General features: G+C 45.3%; 1 protein-coding gene across 5 annotated transcripts in view; it reads left to right on the top strand.

Moving 5' to 3' along the window:
- Positions 1–648: 648 nt before the first annotated feature.
- Positions 649–20,738, top strand: part of LOC142498722 (leucine-rich repeat and fibronectin type III domain-containing protein 1-like protein) — a 610,172-nt gene continuing 590,082 nt past the window's right edge. For 4 of the 5 annotated variants that reach the window (XM_075607036.1, XM_075607041.1, XM_075607040.1 and 1 more), the window contains exon 1: positions 649–1,861. The gene's annotated coding sequence lies outside the window, so the exon portion shown is untranslated. The remainder of the gene's footprint in view (positions 1,862–20,738) is intronic. The other variant, XM_075607039.1, reaches the window with a different exon arrangement.

Raw genomic sequence — 20,738 nt, 5'->3', positions numbered from 1 at the left:
CACTGTAGCTTGTATATTCCTCTCTCCATCCTCTCTCTCATACTGTTCCTCACCCTGCTTCTTCTCACTTCCCGTCTCCATCCCAGTGGGCAAAACTACACTCCCCCCCCCCCCCCCCATCATCTCTCACCTGTGCCCCCTCTCCTAATCTCTCCCTTCTATTTTACTCAATCCCCCCTCCTTTCTCTCAATCCCCCTCCTCCTTTTTTTCAAATTGACAATCACTAACAATTAACATATTAAACATGTTATTGTCAGTTTGGTCCTACCTGGCACTGACCCTTTAACCCATTGAACATGTCACTGTTATAGTTACGTAATTTTGGTCCTACAGTACATGGGACTGACCCTTTAACCCGTTCAACATGTCACTCCCATTAGTTAACCTTGGTCCTATGTGGTACTGACCCCTTAACCATATCATATCCCTGTCAATCAATCCCTTTGATTGTACATGGGAGTGACCCTTTAAATGATGCTCCTCTGTATTAGCAGCAGAGAAATGTTAGCTGTACAATGCCACACTGCAGCTGGGTTTCTTATTGCATTTTCTCCTGCCTACCAATTCCAGTTCAAATGTTCCTGGAGCCTTTTTGATTGACAGATGACATCAGAGAGGGTGTGTGTGTGTGTGTCCATCGCTGAGCCAGGGAGAGCAGCGCGGGATTGGTGCTGAGCACAGCCAGGCAGATGCTGTGCGGGGCAGGATTGGGTGTTGCAGATAAGTACTGTAAGCGCCCACCTTAGCTGCTGAGACTCTGTGACAGCAGAGATTCCCAGACAGGTACACAGCCCATCTCCCTGTGTCCCTGCCTCTCTCTGTGTCTCTGCCTCTCTCTCTGTGTCCCTGCCTCTCTCTGTGTCTCTGCCTCTCTCTCTGTGTCCCTGCCTCTCTCTGTGTCTCTGCCTCTCTCTGTGCCTCTCTCTGTGTGCCTCTCTCTCTGTGTCTCTCTCTCTCTGTGTCTCTCTCTCTTTGTGCCTCTCTCTGTGTGTCTCTCTCTCTGTGTGCCTCTCTCTGTGTGTCTCTCTCTCTGTGTCTCTCTCTCTGTGCCTCTCTCTGCTCCCCCCGGGGACCTGCCTGAGACAGGAGTGCTCTTTCCCAGCGCTGTTCCCTTAGCAATGTGATCCTGCCACAGGGAGGCAGCCGCAGTGTGCGCGGCAGCGCTGGGAAGAGCTGCCTCTCACCTGACCCCTTCCTGGGCACAGCACACGCTGCTGGGATTATTACAGGGGCTCCTGCATGCGGCAGGGACGCAGCGTTATGACGCTCTCCGGAGGCAGCGGGGACTTGCAGGAGGATGTGTCTGCGCAGCTTTCACTCCGCTGGTGAATGTGCAGCTTTGCCCCGTCTCTGAGCTGCCCCCCCCGTCTCTGAGCTGCCCTCCCCCGTCTCTGAGCTGCCCTCCCCCACTGAGCGCTGGATTACAAGGTCCCCCTTGCTGTACAACCCAGGAGAAGCACCCGGGGGTGGGGTGGGATGTCCTCTCCTGGAGGTGCCAGGCAGGCAGCGCTCACCCTGCTCCCAGCAAGCCCGGAGATCTGGCTGAGTTAACCCTTTACCTCCCGCGCTCACCTATGGGCACTGGGATGTGAAACACTTTAGCTATCCTCACCCGGATTCACTGCAGACCTCCCTCCTCCGGGCGCTGGGATGTGAAACACTTTAGCTATCCTCACCCGGATTCACTGCAGACCTCCCTCCTCTGGGCGCTGGGATGTGAAACACTAGCTATCCTCACCCGGATTCACTGCAGACCTCCCTCCTCTGGGCACTGGGATGTGAAACACTTTAGCTATCCTCACCCGGATTCACTGCAGACCCCCCTCCTCTGGGCACTTCTCTACACATGAGTAGGAACAGGTATTTGGTCTTTATACCTATTACATGGGCGAGTGATAACGTGCTGTGTGTGCAGGCACATTGTATATACAGGCTGCGGGTGATAACGTGCTGTGTGTGCAGGCACATTGTATATACAGGCTGCGGGTGATAACGTGCTGTGTGTGTGCAGGCACATTGTATATACAGGCTGCGGGTGATAACGTGCTGTGTGTGTGCAGGCACATTGTATATACAGGCTGCGGGTGATAACGTGCTGTGTGTGCAGGCACATTGTATATACAGGCTGCGGGTGATAACGTGCTGTGTGTGTGCAGGCACATTGTATATACAGGCTGCGGGTGATAACGTGCTGTGTGTGCAGGCAGGTTGTATACAGGCTGCGGGAGTGCACACTAGCCTGGGCTGAGGCACTGCAAGCTGCGTTATAAGGAGGCACATTATTAGTGTGTTAGCACACTCCCCGTGTAAAAGCAGTGTGTCAGGCTGTTTGTGATATTGTATCGCGATGCCACTTCTTTGTACACACGACAGCCTGATATATGTAACGTGTTCTGATCTATTGGGCTTTTCAGAGCAGCCACGGGACCATTAACCCATTCCTGCCGCCTCCACTGTATCCCCATCATTGCACAGCAGCAAATGACATTGGGATGCACGGAGCAGAGCACCCATCGTTTTAGCCGTAAGGGCACCCATGTAACATGTGACATCGCTCTGAGGATGGCCCATTGCCAATGTCACAACGTTGGCATTTATTGTGCATTGTGGAGATAAGCGGGTGTGTTTTTTCTTTTGAATGTAATGCATTGCTGAGCTAGATAAGCATGGCACATTTATAGGGTCTGCTGATGCTTTTATAAACTGCACTGTCATTACCAAATGTATCGTTAAGATAGTGACGCTCGTATTAATTCTCTGGCAGCAAAATAGTTAATTAAAGCAAAAGCCTTTAAAAGAATTATTCATTTTTTTGGGGATGGGATGCATTCAAAGAGGTAATGTAAAGTTTCAGTGGGGAAAAAAAACCCTGAAGAAATGAAATAAATGGATAATAATTAAAGCTTCGTTGGGTGTCGGCGATGGTCGAACATCTAAGATTTCAAATGATTTGTATTTATTTTTATTTTGTATTAACCCAACACATGTTCTGCTGAGCAGAAATAGGAAACCATTAGAACTCAATGCGAACTCAATGCGAACTCAGATCGCCTTCTTACAAACGGAATACATGCATTTTGTTCCTTGCGTAACTTAAAGCCATTTGCTAAGCTCCCAAATAGCTGGTGTCCCCACTTGTTCTTCTCCTCGCGCCTGTGCTGTGTGCACGCAATGTCTCCCTGCCTCTGATTAATAGATAGGCAGAGCAGCCATCCTCCGGAAGACACGGCAGTGATACAGTCCTGGCATTAGCATAGCTACAAAGCAGACAGCCAGCAGCCTGGTTCAAAGACTGGGTCGAAGCTTGGGATTTTCATTCACATGATGCTGATAATGTTTAATGCTGTGTACATTCGTGTGCTTTCATTAATGTCATATTTTTCAAATGCAACATTACTATAAAATCCCCTATGTATGTGTGCGATATGAAACATAGAGAACATCAGCACTATGAAAATAAAGATGCTGAAATAAATAGGGGTGTGTGTGTGTATGTATGTATATATATATATATATATATATATATATATATATATATATATATATATATATATATATATATTATATACAATTTTCTTTTTTGTGACCCTTCTGATTCTGATTTCACTGAAGTCTGTGGATCAACTTAAGTATGAAAAAGAGTGTGAACTCATACAGTATATGTCTCTATGTGGAAACTAATGTGTGGGAGGATAACATCTATATTGCTTATTAAATTACATATTGTATTATACACTATATCATATTATGTAACTGGGAGAGGCAAAAAGGAGATTAGGAAATCAGCATTTTTCAGATTAAATATGTTCACCCCATCCTGAAAATGATCATGCTGCTCTATATAAGGATAATTAATCCCATTATAACCAACCTATTGATTTACTTATGAATACATGTGGGGTTGTGTGTGTGTGTGTGTGTGTGTGTGTGTTTGTTTTCTGATTAAAGGCTATTGTAGCAAGTGATGTGTATAAGTGTGTGATCACATTGAAGTCTGTGGACAACTGATGTGTGTACGAGGGTGCTCCCATTAAAGTCTATGGGTGCAAATTATGTGTGTAAGAGGGTGATCTTACAGAAGTCTGTGTGGGCAATTGATACAGGTATGTGTAAGAGTGTTATCCTATTAATCTATGGGGGCAACTGATGTGTTTCAAATGGTTATCCTATTGAAGTCTATGGGGGCAACCAAAAGGGTGACTTTGCTTGTTAAAAGGATGATGCAATTAGTCTAAGTGGGCAGTTGATGTGTAGGAGGATGAGTGTAATATTACTGGGAGAGTCAAACATAAAATAATGTAATGGGATTAAATACTTTCACCCCCACTGAAAAGGAACATACTGCACTATATAAGGTGCCGAGTCCCTCTAGACCAAACCTACTCTATTTACTTATGGTAACCTGATATTCAAACAGTGATTCTGCTTAATTCTATGGGGCCAGCTAATGTGTATGAAGTGTATGGGGGCAGCTTGTGTGTATCCTATGTGGAAGCTTGGAATCCTGCTTTGCAATGCATTGCAGGCCAATCATGCAGCAAAGTGGTTAAAAAGCAACAATACATAACCCCCTCACAAATAGCCCCTTTTTATAGCAACACACAGCCTCATCTTGCACACACAGAAGCAGCCCTCACAAACACACACATGGAACTCCTTACACATCACATCAGATCCTTGCACATCACACACAACTGAACAGCACACATCTTCCTGATTAACAAGACACAACCTAATCACAAACACACACCACACCGGGCCCTCACCAACATACAAGGGCATCACCAACAGCCACACTCAGAGCCTACGCATACACACACACACACACACACACACAGCCCTCACCAACATACAAGGCCATCACCAAGACCCACACAGAGCCTTCGCATACACACAAACACACACACACACACACACACACAGAGCCCTCAGCCACCCCCACACGCAAGGCTTTTAACAACGCACACCCACTAACCAGGACCTCACCAACCCATACCCACACAGAGCTCTCGACAATACACCCCCGACATGCAGAGCCCTCTTACACACACACACACACACACACACACACACACACACACACACACACACACACAGCTCTTACCAATGCGCTTACACCCACACACAGCTTTCAGCGACACACCCACAAGCAGAGCCCTCATCCACACACCCACACACAACCAGTTCTTACACCAACACACAGGGCCCCCGTCATAGGGTTGCCACCTTTAAGTTTCATAATACGTGATGCCGAAATCCAATTAGAAAATTAAATTTAAAGCCATACATTTCCTATATGCTAGTGACAAAAACACACTCTGTTTCTGTCCCTCCCATATCTTCCTCACCCTCCTATCTCTCTCTCCCTCCCATCTCTCGCCCCCCATTCTCTCTCCCTTCCATTTCTTGCACTCTACCTACATCCATTTCTTTCCCCCCTCAATCCCTTCAATTCTTCTTCCCCCCTCCAACTCTTAATTTCTTCTCCCCACTCTCTTCGTCATCCATCCATTGCTCACTCCCCTCCATCCATTTCTCCCCCCAATCCATTTTCTGAGCCCCATTAAATTTCTTCCTCACCTCACCTCCATCTCTTCCCGCCTCCCATCTCTCAGCTCCCTCCTTCCCCCCATCTCTTCATTTCTTTCCTCCTCCCTCCATCTCTCGGTCACCCCCCGCCCCTCGCTAAAAGTGCCCAGTCACAGTCTGGAACTCTTACCTGTGGAGTGGAGCTTGGAAGTTACACTGGAAGTTCTAATGTACTTCTGGATCGGACTGCTGGGGCAGGCACCACCCCTGCCCTCCTCTGCCACAGCTATTGTCCTCTGCTGCCACCACTCCTTCTTCTGCCGTTCACCTCCTTTATCTCCTCTCTTCACTGCTGACCGGACCGGCATGTGCCCCAGAATTTTTCCATTTCCCCCTAAAATATGGGTCAATTATGCATGCCAGTAACTACCTTACTACTAATTTAATGGCATCGTGGTATAACCACTATGCCATATAGGGGTTTCACCTCCCCCTTAATCCCCCTCCCTCCTTTGGGCTCCTACCCCCATAACCCACCCCACTTAACCCCCACCCTCTCGACAAACCTAAACCCCCCCCCCTCAGTACAGTACTGGTGATTAGCCCTACTAGCCAAAGTTGGCTAATGGCCAATATTAACCGAAGAGATATATATATATAGCAGGAACTTGGATAAAGTAAACAGCATACTGAGTATCTTTAAATAAATGACTTGTATTGGGGCCCAGAAATTATACAGCTATGGTATATATGGTATATATATATATATATATATGCACACATTAAACTTGCTATATACCTTGCGCTCAAAATATTTTTTCCATTTTTAATATACCCATACAGTACAAAAAACAATCAAACATTTAATAGGTTAAAAATTCCGATTGTCAGTGTAGCTACCTAGGCTCTCTCAAGGAGAGCCCAGGTAGGCACAATGACACTCATTGAGTACCTGAAAAAAAGATTGGACTTACCCCATACTAGAAGATGGCTGCCAACTTCAGGGCAATGGACCCCCCAGAACCAATACACCAAAAGGGCCAATGCCAACCATAAAAAATACATTCCCCAGGCCCAATGGCCGAAAACCGTAGAAAAATCAAAAAGGTAGTTAGGGTGTTTGTATTAACCCCTTGGCTATCTTGGTGGGTTAATCCAAATTCCATAACCAACACTGCATGAGAGGACATCACCATGCCCTGCCCTCATTGAGTACTAGCATTGCCTCTACGTCCATGAGAGGACAGCACCAAACTCTACCACCAAGCACCACACCCAATTACTTAGCATGGGCAGTATCAGCGTCTCTCCTAATCATTCCACAAAGTGGAAAGTGAGGGTGAGCATTCTTTCTCCCCTGTTGAACCCATGTCCAGTGCATTCCTCTGGCAAGATCCTTCAGATGCTGTGACAAAAATGTAAAAATAAGATTGCCAACACCCAGCATTTTTTTTTCACTTTTCTTTCTTTTTTCAAACCAGAGCTCAGCCCATGCACTCTCCATGCACCAACTCCACCCTCCACAAAATAATGACGGGGTTGACATTTTTCTTTCCCCACCTTCTCTCTCCTCCCTGTCTCTCATCCATTTTTTCTCTCTCCCACTTTCTCTATCTTCCCCCACTCCTCTCTCCCCCCTCCCGTTTCTATCTCCACCGCATCTTTCATTTGATACCTTATGATGTCATCAATTCTTCCGCCTCTCTCTTCCAGCATTCTTGCTTTCTCCTCGCTTGTCAACTGAAACTCTGCTTTCTGTCTAAACTTTATAGCTATCTGCCACCAGGCTATGTGTATTTTGATGTCACAGATGGGCTATATCTCACGTATTAGCGGACAAAACTTATTTTTAATATAGTAAGATGATTTTATGTGTTTATTTAATTATTTTAAACATTAAAACATTGCTAATAATCCAGGAGTACATGTATAAAAAGGAAGGAGAATGCTTGCAAAATATTTACAGTACCACTTTCTACTTTGCTACTTCCTATCTAACACTTAGGGCCTCATGCAGAGAGCAGCGGTGGAATTAATTGGAGAAAGAAAAAAATAGTACCTTTTTTGGCGTGATTTATTCTCCATATGCAGAAACGTCATAAAACTGCATTTAAAATCCTGTCTGCATATGGAGAGTTTCAACCGGCGATATGAGCGCTGTTGAAACATGTTGTAAAAAAATTGCGTTTTTTTTTTTCTCCCCCACCGGCCGCCGAGCTCCAGCTTCTTGCCAACTTTTGTTGGCGAAGCAAAATGTTGAAAATCGCGCCATTTTTTTGGCGCGAACAGCCGCTAGATGGCGTTCGCGCCTCTCTGAATACGGCCGTTTTCAACACTGGAGAGATTTAGGTTCTCGCCAGCCGCGCGGCGAGATTTGGAAAAAAAATGGCGCTTTTTTCCTACCTCGCCATTTTCAGCTGTTTTTAGCGCGATTTTCTCCGGAAAATGGTGAGATTGTTAATAGCGCTGCTCTCTGCATGAGGCCCTTAATCCATTAATTTAAGGGTGGGTGTTACCACCTGCTCAGATCCAGGAACACTCAACTATTTCACTTACTCTCATTTCTTTTCCCCCTTGTGCTCCACCCCCATCACTCAGCTTTCTCCTCACTTAACCCCATGCCTCTCACTTCTCCAGCTACATCTTATCTATAATGTATTTCCCTTTAAACATAATCCTTTTTGGCCTGGCCAGGCCATTCGGAATCGCAGTCATGCCACCCTTGCGCTTATGGCTACTGGGTTTCCTGGACAAGACCAAAAAATGTGACTTAAGTTAGCATCAAGTCAATAACGATGTTTGAGGATCTGGGCCACAGTTATCACACCAATCTAGTACATCTCGAAATTGGATACAATTTATCAACATTAATCAGGTTATTGATTTTTCATATTATATGTATTAATCATTTATTTTGAGTACATTTTCTGTTCATTTGGTATTATTACACATCATATTTGTGTTCTATATGTTTATTTTTATGACGTTTGATCATTTATTTTGAACCAATCAGGACATTCTGCATTAGCTACAAATATACATGGCTACTATGGGACACGCCCCTGATGAAGTCAGTGCATCTGACGAAACGCACACGTCATCACGTTAGTGCCGGTCAGCTTTGTGAGAGGATTCCCCATTGAAGGAGCAGAAGGCAAAGAGAAGTGAGCCTACAAAAGTTCAGTGATACATCCACAGACAGCCAGCTAGGATTTGAGAGGTGACCGGACACTGTGATTTTGGCAAACAGCCAACGGATCGTGGGACTCCTGGGCAATTGATCCATCCAGTAGTGCCGATGTAATGTGAGTACGTGGATGGGCCGTCGGAACAGCTACACCACTCACTCCCGTAAATACCATCAGTTCAGCGAGTGTACAGTACCTGCATTTGTCTCGGATCAGCATGCATATGTCTCTCTGTGCTACAGTTTGGAGACTTAGCTGATGGGAATCTACAGTCCAATACCACACTGGACTTCGCGTTGTTGTTGGGAATGGTGAGAATCAGTTGAGCCCACACTTGCTTACATTAACCCCTTCCGGAGTATCGGCATTGCAATATCATATACCTCACTTACCATAGTATTCTGGACTTTGTGGTCTGTACCTGAACCTTCACCTGCCACCTCCCCTACTATATAGCAGTTGATTTATCACTGTGTGCCTCAGCAAACATCTACTCTCTTCACTGAATTACAGTTTATGATTTGGCCAACATGTGTTTCTTATACATTGTATACATTGTTTTTTACAATTGTCTTTTATCTTCGTAATATATCAATACATCTGGGTAATTGCTTGCCCTGTTTTAATAAAATAGTTTTACATTTTATACTTCTACACATTTTTGGCTCTATTTTTTCTTTTGTATATGTATATGTATATATGTATATGTACTGTATATGTGTGTATATATAATATATATATATATATATATATATATATATATATATATATATATCAGAAAAAAAATCAGCGCTAAACACAAAATAAAGATGCAATAAGAAATATAAATGAAAATATTCATATAACAATAATCAAAAGTATAAACCAATATATAGTTACAAGTCCAGTCCAGGAGACAAGGAGGAGTATTGGTAGTCCAACTGCACAAAAATGTGCTGCAAAGCCAAAATGCAGGGAATGGGGGCTGCTGTATCCAGGAAGAATCACTTGCCAAGAGGAATCTGTATAAAAAGAGGGAAGAAACAGCGCACAACCCTAGCGCATTACCACCAAAATAGGATTTATTATAAAAAAGCAGGACGACAATGCCCACTTATACGATGGTTAAAAATAGAATACATGTAAAGGTATCTTTGCCACTTTGTAACGGTACCACCGTGGTTAGTCACCGACATCTGAGGGAACCTCCAGATCATGAGCCGAGAGCTCTGAGACACCTCGTGTTTCTGAGCCCGCTGACGGTGACTAACCACAAAGTTGCAAAGATACCTTTCCATGTATTCTATTTTTAACCACCTTGCAAGTGGGCATTGTCTTCCCTCTTTTTTATAATAAATCCTATTTTTGTGGTAATGCACTAGGGTTGTGCGATGTTCTCTTAACCCTCCCCCACCTCTGCTGGGAGGCTTTTCTATGCACCCAATACTCTTGCGGTGAAGAAATACGTCGTCCTATTTTCCCTAAGCCTCCCACCTTCAGAGTAAGAGGACTTGTTCAAGAAATTACTTTCATGTATGTGAAAGTCTTTATCCTTTATATATTCTCTCTCTCTCTCACTCTCTCACTCTCTCACTCTCACTCTCTCTCTCTCATTCTCTCTCTCTCATTCTCTCTCTCTCATTCTCTCTCTCTCTCTCTCTCTCTCTCTCTCTCTCTCTCTCTCAAACAAAAAGGTAAACTAGTTAAATCTGGTTTTAACACAGAAAACCACAGTATCTATGGAAAATGGTGTATTTGGCGCAAAAAGATAACTACAGGCATACCCCGCATTAACATACGCAATGGGACCGGAGCATGTATGTAAAGCGAAAATGTACTTAAAGTGAAGCACTACCTTTTTCCCACTTATCAATGCATGTGCTGCACTGCAATCGTCATATACGTGTATAACTGATGTAAATAACGCATGTGTAACAGGCTCTATAGTCTCCCCGCTTGCGCACAGCTTCGGTACAGGTAGGGAGCCGGTATTGCTATTCAGGACGTGCTGACAGGCGCATGCGTGAGCTGCAGTTTGCCTGTTGAGCGATGTGTACTTAAAGTGAGTGTCCTTAAACCGGGGTATGCCTGTATAATGATTGAGATTCAAATACCAATATATTGGAAGCGAACTAGGCAAAGATATAGTAAATAAGTATAGCGTAGATGCAATGGTGGAACAATATAAACACTTATATGCTATATAAGAACAGGGAAAATATGTCTAGATGAAAAAGACAATATAATCACAATTTAGAGAGAGAGTCTGTGTCATATTGCAACGTGTAGTATCTCTGTGTCTTCTCGTTGTGTCACAAAATATGCCACAGTGTTAATTACCTCTGGCTTAAAGTCCCGACGTCCATGTGTGATACATAAAATAAACGTTTCTCACAACAATGTGACCGATGTCCTTGTGCTGTGGAGGCTTGTATCTTGCTGTGCGCCTCGCCCGGCATCTCCAGGTAAGTCTTGCACCGGGGATCTCGCCGGTCTGCGGACAGAATGGTCTCTGTCACCTCGGGCCGTGGAAGTAAATGCCTATTACGGCCTTTTAACTGGGCGTTGCGCACCACTCGATCTTGCACAGGAATCTCCCAGGTTTTTGGCACACCGATTATTTTTTGGTATTCTGCACAATGACCTCCGATTCCCTCAGATCCGCCACAACTCTCCGACAACTCCCTGGCACTCCTTCAGGTGATTTGTACGTCTCCACTTGGTCACCGTCCCCCGGTAGCGCTCCAGCAGCCACGGAAACAGCACACGGTCTCCCTTCCGGCGCTCTGCTGTCTCTCTTACCTTGTCAGGGTGCTGGGTCCGTGCAGACTGGCCGTAGATATGCTGATGATATGGGTGTCAGGGATTTTTATAGTTGTCACGGGAGACCGGGTTATTTACACTTTTTTACCAGGATCATTCATTGAGTAAAACAAGGTAGAGAAATAAACTGTAATTTATTCGGCATAAATTCACTTACACACAATGAAACTCAAAATAGAGATGAAAAGACACACTTACTTTGGGGCTGGGGTTGAAAACTAGACTTTCCTAGGTGCATGGAACTCTTTGGGAGAGTTTTACCCTGACTGGGCCTTAGCCCAGAATCTCCTGGAACCCAAATCGACATAAAATTCCATATGCAACTGCTACGTTCTCTTCTGAGAACTTGGTCCCTCCTGACCGCGAGTCAGCCCAAATCTCCTGGAACTCAAATCGGCATAAAATCCCAGCCGTGACCGCTACGTTTGTTGCTGAAAAGTTGAACGCAAAATGGCAGGCTTTTCAGGCATGACATCGAAGCCGGTTGCTTTGCGATTACAAACAAAGCATCTTTGAAAAGCCCGCCCGTGCTCTTTCAGCTCAGACTCACGGGGAACAAACCATCTGATGGCTCAGGGCTTCTTATAGTATTCTCTGCTTCATAAAACAGAGCAGAGCGGACAGCCAATCAGGGCGTGGGAACTTTCTCAAGCAGCCAATCACAGCCAAGCCGGGTAGAAAAGCCGGGTCAACGGGAAATTTGAAATAGCAAAGGGACATGCGCAAGTCTGCCACATCTACCCTCAGCTATCCCAATGCCACCCGCTGGACAGGCGCCCCTAGGTCTGGCAGAACAAGTGGCATCCTGGAGGACTGCCATTGATCTCTGGACCTGGTACTCTGCCTTTCCCCGCTAACCAAATGCTGTTCGCAGCTCTGGGCATCCTCTGGCTGCTTTGACATACCGGCACCTATGGGTTTGCACGGGCTGCCTGTTTAAACATTGGTTCCGAACGTTGAAACATATTAAAATCTACTTTAATACACTCTGAGTCTCTGGGAACCCTAGAGGTTCCCACAGGAGTCACCTGTGTGACTCTAAGGGAAGGTCTTGGGGTACAGGGAACAGAAAAGGAAAAATTTTGTCATTTTATTTCTGCCTGCCTTATTCCCCAAACACTTTCCCTCTGTGACGGTGAGGGGTTAACCTGGCTCACAATAAAGATTAAGCCCGTTTGGTTACCTCTGATCCATGTATTAGGGTTCGGGAGTGTCAGCTCTTGAGCCCAGTGATTGTACATGCTTGTAAAATGATGCGACAAAGAATGTACTTCTGCGGCCGAGTTTATTCGAGCATTTGCCCGTTCTCGGCCGCAGCAGTTACCTGGCGCGCGCCGGAGGGTGCCGGGCGCGCGCCGAAGCAGCGGAGGAGAGGCCCGCCGATCGCGGCTTCCCCCTCTCCTCTCCGGGTCCGCCGGGTCCCCCGGAACACCCTGCCGCCGTCCCCCACATCGCGGGACACCAGGGCTCCCTCGGGGAGCCCTGGACGTGTGTGCAGGGGGCGCAGGCACCCGATGACGCGTGACCGTGCATCGGAGACGCGCGGCACGCCGAGGGGCTGCCACTTGCAAGCCGGGAAATCTCCCGGCTTGCGGTACTGGCCACACTGCAATAAAGTGTGTCGCCAGTGTATGTTTTTTTTCCTTTCCAGGAGTCCCAGCAAGCAGGGATTGCTAGGCTATGAGTTTCATGGGGTGTCTTACGGAGAAAGTGTTGTCAGAATGTGCCTAGCTAATCTGGGTCCAGAGTTGCTGGATACCCCAAAAATGTACCCAAGAATCAGATCGGATTCCCGGATACATATAGGCACATTGCTCCGGCAAAATCTCCCCTTGAAAACACTTTCGCGACTCACAACTAGGATTCCCTGCTTCAGCACAGACCAGAAAGGTAAATGGGGCATAAGGATGTGAGGTGTCCCTGAACTTGTCACGGGGTCCCTAGGTTAAGGGGGATGCCCAGTTAATGCCCAGGCCACTCAGAACCTGTATAGGGGTTCTGGGGTACTCCAACCATTGTGAGGAGTTTTAAAAGTCTAAGTCTAGTTTATAGTGTGTGGGGAATATGACCAGTAAGGAATAAAGCGCAGCTTTTTATTCTACTCCCCATACCAGAAAGACTTTGAAAATATCCTAAGGATATATTTTTTATTAAACAGTGTGTTTTAAAACATATATGCTTGAGCACAGTATAATGAGCTGGGTCTTTCCGGACCGATGTTCTGAGTGAGTCACTGGGCTATCAGCTTGGTGCCAGCGGGTGTACCCAGACATAGGACATGAGAGCCACCAGAGGTTGCCAGGTGTGAAGAACATTTGGGCAGGAGGTTTAGGCTTGAGTACCCACATCCTGGGATGAGTGGAAGTCCTCGGGACAACTATTTGCCCCAGCAGGTTGTGAGGAGCCTAAACCAGCAGGTGGCTTCTGCATACCAAGTGGCAGAGGTGGTAATCTTGTGCATGTCCTTGGCTGCTTCAACAGATCCGCTTGCCCGGCTTCAGAAGTCTGGCATCTATCTGATTGGCTGGTAGGAAAGTTTCCACGCTGGGATTGGCTGGAGTATTTCATGAATGAACTCAGAAATACTATAAGAATCCCTCAGCCAATCCGGAGAGCAGATTCTAAGCGGCAGAACAGCGGCGGCAAATTTGAAATGACCAAAATATGCTCCGAAAGAAATAGCAAAGACACGGGCTTCAGAAATCCGAGGGGAAATATATTCTAAGTCCAGCTTCTACAAACTGAACGTAGCGGCCGCGGCTAGGATTGCAAGCCGGATTTAGTTTGGGGCTAACTCCTGGAGGAAAGACAGCGGTGGCGTCAGGAACTTCATGCCGATTTGAGTTCCAGGACATTTCGGGACAAGTCCCGGTCAACTAAAGACTCTGTGTTATATTATGCTAGGAAAGTTTTTTTTTTTTTTGCCCCAGGTCCCAAGTAAGTGTTTTTCTTATGTTGTTTGAGTTCCATATGTGTATTCCTAGTCATGCGAATAAATGTACAATTTATTTCACTTATCTTGTTTTGCTCAATGTTGTTGATAAATATCAATTCTGATAAAAAGGTGTAAATGCCTGGTCTCCCGTGACATCCTCTGACTCAGTTTGGACTCTCAGAGTCCCCCCAACCTTCTATACGGTTGGGCACCCACAAACCATACACTGTTTGTGGGTCACCTTGGCAAAAGCTGGGGTACCCCCTTAACCTTGGGATTCCCTCAGCTACAAGAATACATATTTATCCCTGTGCCTCATTCTCCTTTCTGAGCTGTGCTGAAGCAGGGTACACTAGTGGTGAGTCGCACTTACATCTTCAAGGGGAAGTATTTCTGGGACAATGTGCCTACATGTATCCGAGAATCAGGCAGGATTCCCATGTACATTTATTGGGGAACCGGTAACTCTGGACCCCAACCTCCTAGGCACATTCTGTCAACTAGAAATCCCTGCTTGATGGGATTTTTGGAAAGGGGAAAACACAAAAATGGTTTTATTACAGTATACGTATAATGCAGCAACACAATGTTACTTGGCCCAAAAGCTAACTCTCGTGGACCCTTATACACGGAGCAGGGGTAACCAAACGGGCTTGACCGTTATTATATAGCCTGGTTACTCCCTCCCGTCACTATAGTACAACAGGGGCTTTTTTAACAGCCGTTGATAATGCGTTGTTAGACACACTTCACCCAATGTTGCAGATCTGATATATTTATAGTGTTTTTACTATTTGCTTCTTCCCTAGGATCCCTCATCTTAATATGCTAGAGAGTTACTTAGGCTTGTTTCTCTTTGGGGCTGAATCGTCCCTCTTCTGTGTAGTGTCCAACATGTCCCATGACTAGTGAACCCCTTGCAGGCTTTGGCCGACATTTTATTTCCTTGGGATCAATATCCCGGCACTTTATGCTGACTGCCACCTCTGGGCAGAGTGGGTCTGAGTTAGCTACAAACCTTCCGATTGGGCCAATCTGACTATGCCCTAAAGTTCCTATCTGGGAAACCCCTTTTGGGCATAGGTTTACTCTTATCTGAACAATTGGGTTCATCATGGCCATGGCTATGGACGCTATCTAGTTAGGGCACTTTCCTTAACTATAAAACAACAAACGGGGACAGATCAATCTTAGTACACATCTATCTGTCACTCCCGGGAACCTACGTTGTACAACATTCAGGGAGCTATATATACCCTCCCATCTCCTTACAATGATGTCACTGATTACGAGACATACTGGGGAGGGGTTATCCTTTCTGCATATTCATCCTACCTCACATGATGGGGAAGGGAGGAACCTGAGTAAGCCCACACACTGGCCCATTAAGACCGTTAACCCTTTACACTAACTAGTAGTCTCCAAATGGGGGCTACATATAATATATCATCATCAACCCTTGTCGATCCCATCTGAATGGGCTTCCCCAATGATATTCCAGGTACTGCAATGTGTGTGTGTATATGTATATATATATATATATATATATATATATATATTTATATATTATCCAAAACGAATACACGATACCGTTCTGTGGCTAACTAAATGCTTTTATTTGAACTTTCGAGATACACTGATCTCTTCTTCCCGCGGTGTTACAATGGATAAAGCAAGAAAGGGTTTTACTTAAAAACGGTGCATCCTGGCGCAACGCGTCGCCATGGCAACGCGCGGGTTCATGTGACGTCACGTTGGCATGGCAACGTGATGTCACATGACCCCACGGCGTCATTTGATGCCGGAGAGGAGGTAAGGAAAGGGTGGGAGCGAGAATAGAGGGAAGCATGAAGGGCGGTGCACGCTGGAAAGATTGCGCACCGCTGACTTAAGGTGTTACATGGTCCCTGAATGTATGTGATGTAAGAGTGTGTGTGCGTGTGTGTGTGTGTGCGTGTGTGTGTGTGTGTGTGTGTGTGTATGTGTATGTGTGTGTGTGTGTATGATTATATACAGATGTATTATTGCACCTGCGGAAACTCTGCCACATGATAGATAAATAACATGTTACCCCCGACCCTTTCTCGCTCTCACCTGAATCAAAACAACGGCCACTTCTTCCGCTGGTGTATTGTGTAAGCCCTACTACAACATGCCAGCAGCAGTAATAACGCTGGCTACATCTGTACACACACAAACATATATATATATATTTACATACAGTGTGTGTGTGTACGGTATGTGTGTATATATATATATATATATATATATATATATATATATATATATTCTTTTAATTGAGATGACCACTGGCCAGGGCACAGCGTACATATGAATGTACAGGGCACAGCGTACATATGAATGTACAGGGCACAGCATACATATGAATGTACAGGGCACCGCGTACATATGAATGTACGGGGCACAGCATACATATGAATGTACAGGGCACCGCGTACATATGAATGTACAGGGCACCGCGTACATATGAATGTACAGGGCACCGCGTACATATGAATGTACAGGGCACCGCGTACATATGAATGTACAGGGCACCGCGTACATATGAATGTACAGGGCACCGCGTACATATGAATGTACAGGGCACAGCGTACATATGAATGTACAGGGCACCGCGTACATATGAATGTACAGGGCACCGCGTACATATGAATGTACAGGGCACCGCGTACATATGAATGTACAGGGCACCGCGTACATATGAATGTACAGGGCACCGCGTACATATGAATGTACAGGGCACCGCGTACATATGAATGTACAGGGCACAGCGTACATATGAATGTACAGGGCACCGCGTACATATGAATGTACAGGGCACAGCGTACATATGAATGTACAGGGCACCGCGTACATATGAATGTACAGGGCACCGCGTACATATGAATGTACAGGGCACCGCGTACATATGAATGTACAGGGCACAGCGTACATATGAATGTACAGGGCACAGCGTACATATGAATGTACAGGGCACCGCGTACATATGAATGTACAGGGCACAGCGTACATATGAATGTACAGGGCACCGCGTACATATGAATGTACAGGGCACAGCGTACATATGAATGTACAGGGCACCGCGTACATATGAATGTAGAGGGCACAGCGTACATATGAATGTAGAGGGCACAGCGTACATATGAATGTACAGGGCACAGCGTACATATGAATGTACAGGGCACCGCGTACATATGAATGTACAGGGCACCGCGTACATATGAATGTACAGGGCACCGCGTACATATGAATGTACAGGGCACAGCGTACATATGAATGTACAGGGCACCGCGTACATATGAATGTACAGGGCACCGCGTACATATGAATGTACAGGGCACAGCGTACATATGAATGTACAGGGCACCGCGTACATATGAATGTACAGGGCACAGCGTACATATGAATGTACAGGGCACCGCGTACATATGAATGTACAGGGCACAGCGTACATATGAATGTACAGGGCACCGCGTACATATGAATGTACAGGGCACCGCGTACATATGAATGTACAGGGCACCGCGTACATATGAATGTACAGGGCACCGCGTACATATGAATGTACAGGGCACAGCGTACATATGAATGTACAGGGCACCGCGTACATATGAATGTACAGGGCACAGCGTACATATGAATGTACAGGGCACAGCGTACATATGAATTTTCACTCCCGCGCTGAAGCGGTTCCGTCGGTCTTCTGCTATAAATTTATACAAACACCACAGCAGCATCCAGAGTACATCTAACCTTGTAACAGTGCAGTGGACATTAAAGATATGGAATCCATACGCAGAGCAATGTGACAAGACATCAGTCACTCCGACTGGCAGGCAAGAGCATGAATATTCGGGATAGATGGTCATATCACCCCCATAAATGCTTCCTATTAGATATATATCTATTGACAAATGCATATATTCCCCTGCCTCGTACAGACTTAGCAGGAATACATTGCACATTCACAGCCCATAAGGAATAAATCCATGTATTTCCCACAATGATGATGCTCTGGGACTCTAGAAAGGGGAGAGTATGATGTGTTTGGTGATAAAAGATGTAGGATTGACTTAACCCTTTGCAGCCAGAGATGGTTGGCACAATGAAAGTGTGTAGGCCCAGATACACTAAGCTCTCTTATGGTACGTAATGTGGCGTTCACCTACATTAATGTTAATAGTAACTCTTATCAACTAAAGAGAATAATGTATCATTAACCCACTTTTATTAGTATAAATAGCGCAGTGTTCATGTTTATGGCCGTTAGTAAAAAAATTGATATGCAAAAGAGGTGTTTCCGTTAAGGCAGGGGTGCTCAAAGTTTTCTTCCCGCGCCCCCCTGCGCGTGCCCCCTCCCCTGCTTGGCTCCGGCGCCAAATGACGCCGCGGGGCCATGTGACGTTATATTGCCATGGCAACGTGTCGTCACGTGACCCGCAGCGTCATTTGATGCCGGGTTGCCATGACGACGCGTCGCTGCAAGGCAAGTGAAATTACAGAGGCCTCACGGAATCCCCGGCAGTTCATTTAAATGCCTTCGTGGAAGTGCAGGGCCTGTGTAACCGCTGCGCCTCCCCCCGAAAGTCTCGCGCCCCTTTGCGCACCCCTGCTTTAAGGCAATATATGGACTACAAGGAGCTTTGCCTCTAAAATTTTAGGAGGAGTTATAGTGGGGGCTTATATGGAGCAATAGGAGTAAGTATAGTGAGGGTTATATGGAGCAATAGTAGTAAGTATAGTGAGGGTTATATGGGGCAATAGGAGTAATTTTAGTGAGGGTTATATGGAGCAATAGGAGTAAGTATAGTGAGGGTTATATGGGGCAATAGGAGTAAGTATAGTGAGGGTTATATGGAGCAATAGGAGTAATTTTAGTGAGGGTTATATGGGGCAATAGGAGTAAGTATAGTGAGGGTTATATGGAGCAATAGGAGTAAGTATAGTGAGGGTTATATGGAGCAATAGGAGTAAGTATAGTGAGGGTTATATGGGGCAATAGGAGTAAGTATAGTGAGGGTTATATGGAGCAATAGGAGTAAGTATAGTGAGGGTTATATGGGGCAATAGGAGTAAGTATAGTGAGGGTTATATGGAGCAATAGGAGTAAGTATAGTGAGGGTTATATGGGGCAATAGGAGTAAGTATAGTGAGGGTTATATGGGGCAATAGGAGTAAGTATAGTGAGGGTTATATGGGGCAATAGGAGTAAGTATAGTGAGGGTTATATGGGACAATAGGAGTAAGTATAGTGAGGGTTATATGGGGCAATAGGAGTAAGTATAGTGAGGGTTATATGGGGCAATAGGAGTAATTATAGTGAGGGTTATATGGGGCAATAGGAGTAAGTATAGTGAGGGTTATATGGGGCAATAGGAGTAAGTATAGTGAGGGTTATATGGGGCAATAGGAGTAAGTATAGTGAGGGTTATATGGGGCAATAGGAGTAAGTATAGTGAGGGTTATATGGGGCAATAGGAGTAATTTTAGTGAGGGTTATATGGGGCAATAGGAGTAAGTATAGTGAGGGTTATATGGGGCAATAGGAGTAATTATAGTGAGGGTTATATGGGGCAATAGGAGTAAGTATAGTGAGGGTTATATGGGGCAATAGGAGTAATTATAGTGAGGGTTATATGGGGCAATAGGAGTAAGTATAGTGAGGGTTATATGGGGCAATAGGAGTAATTATAGTGAGGGTTATATGGGGCAATAGGAGTAAGTATAGTGAGGGTTATATGGGGCAATAGGAGTAAGTATAGTGAGGGTTATATGGGGCAATAGGAGTAAGTATAGTGAGGGTTATATGGGGCAATAGGAGTAAGTATAGTGAGGGTTATATGGGGCAATAGGAGTAATTTTAGTGAGGGTTATATGGGGCAATAGGAGTAAGTATAGTGAGGGTTATATGGGGCAATAGGAGTAATTATAGTGAGGGTTATATGGGGCAATAGGAGTAATTATAGTGAGGGTTATATGGGGCAATAGGAGTAAGTATAGTGAGGGTTATATGGGGCAATAGGAGTAAGTATAGTGAGGGTTATATGGGGCAATAGGAGTAATTATAGTGAGGGTTATATGGGGCAATAGGAGTAATTATAGTGAGGGTTATATGGGGCAATAGGAGTAAGTATAGTGAGGGTTATATGGGGCAATAGGAATAAGTATAGTGAGGGTTATATGGGGCAATAGGAGTAATTTTAGTGAGGGTTATATGGGGCAATAGGAGTAAGTATAGTGAGGGTTATATGGGGCAATAGGA

Source organism: Ascaphus truei, chromosome 7, assembly GCF_040206685.1.
Source record: "Ascaphus truei isolate aAscTru1 chromosome 7, aAscTru1.hap1, whole genome shotgun sequence".
Classification (NCBI taxonomy): Eukaryota; Metazoa; Chordata; class Amphibia; order Anura; family Ascaphidae; genus Ascaphus; species Ascaphus truei.
This window is presented reverse-complemented; position numbering and strand designations above follow the sequence as displayed.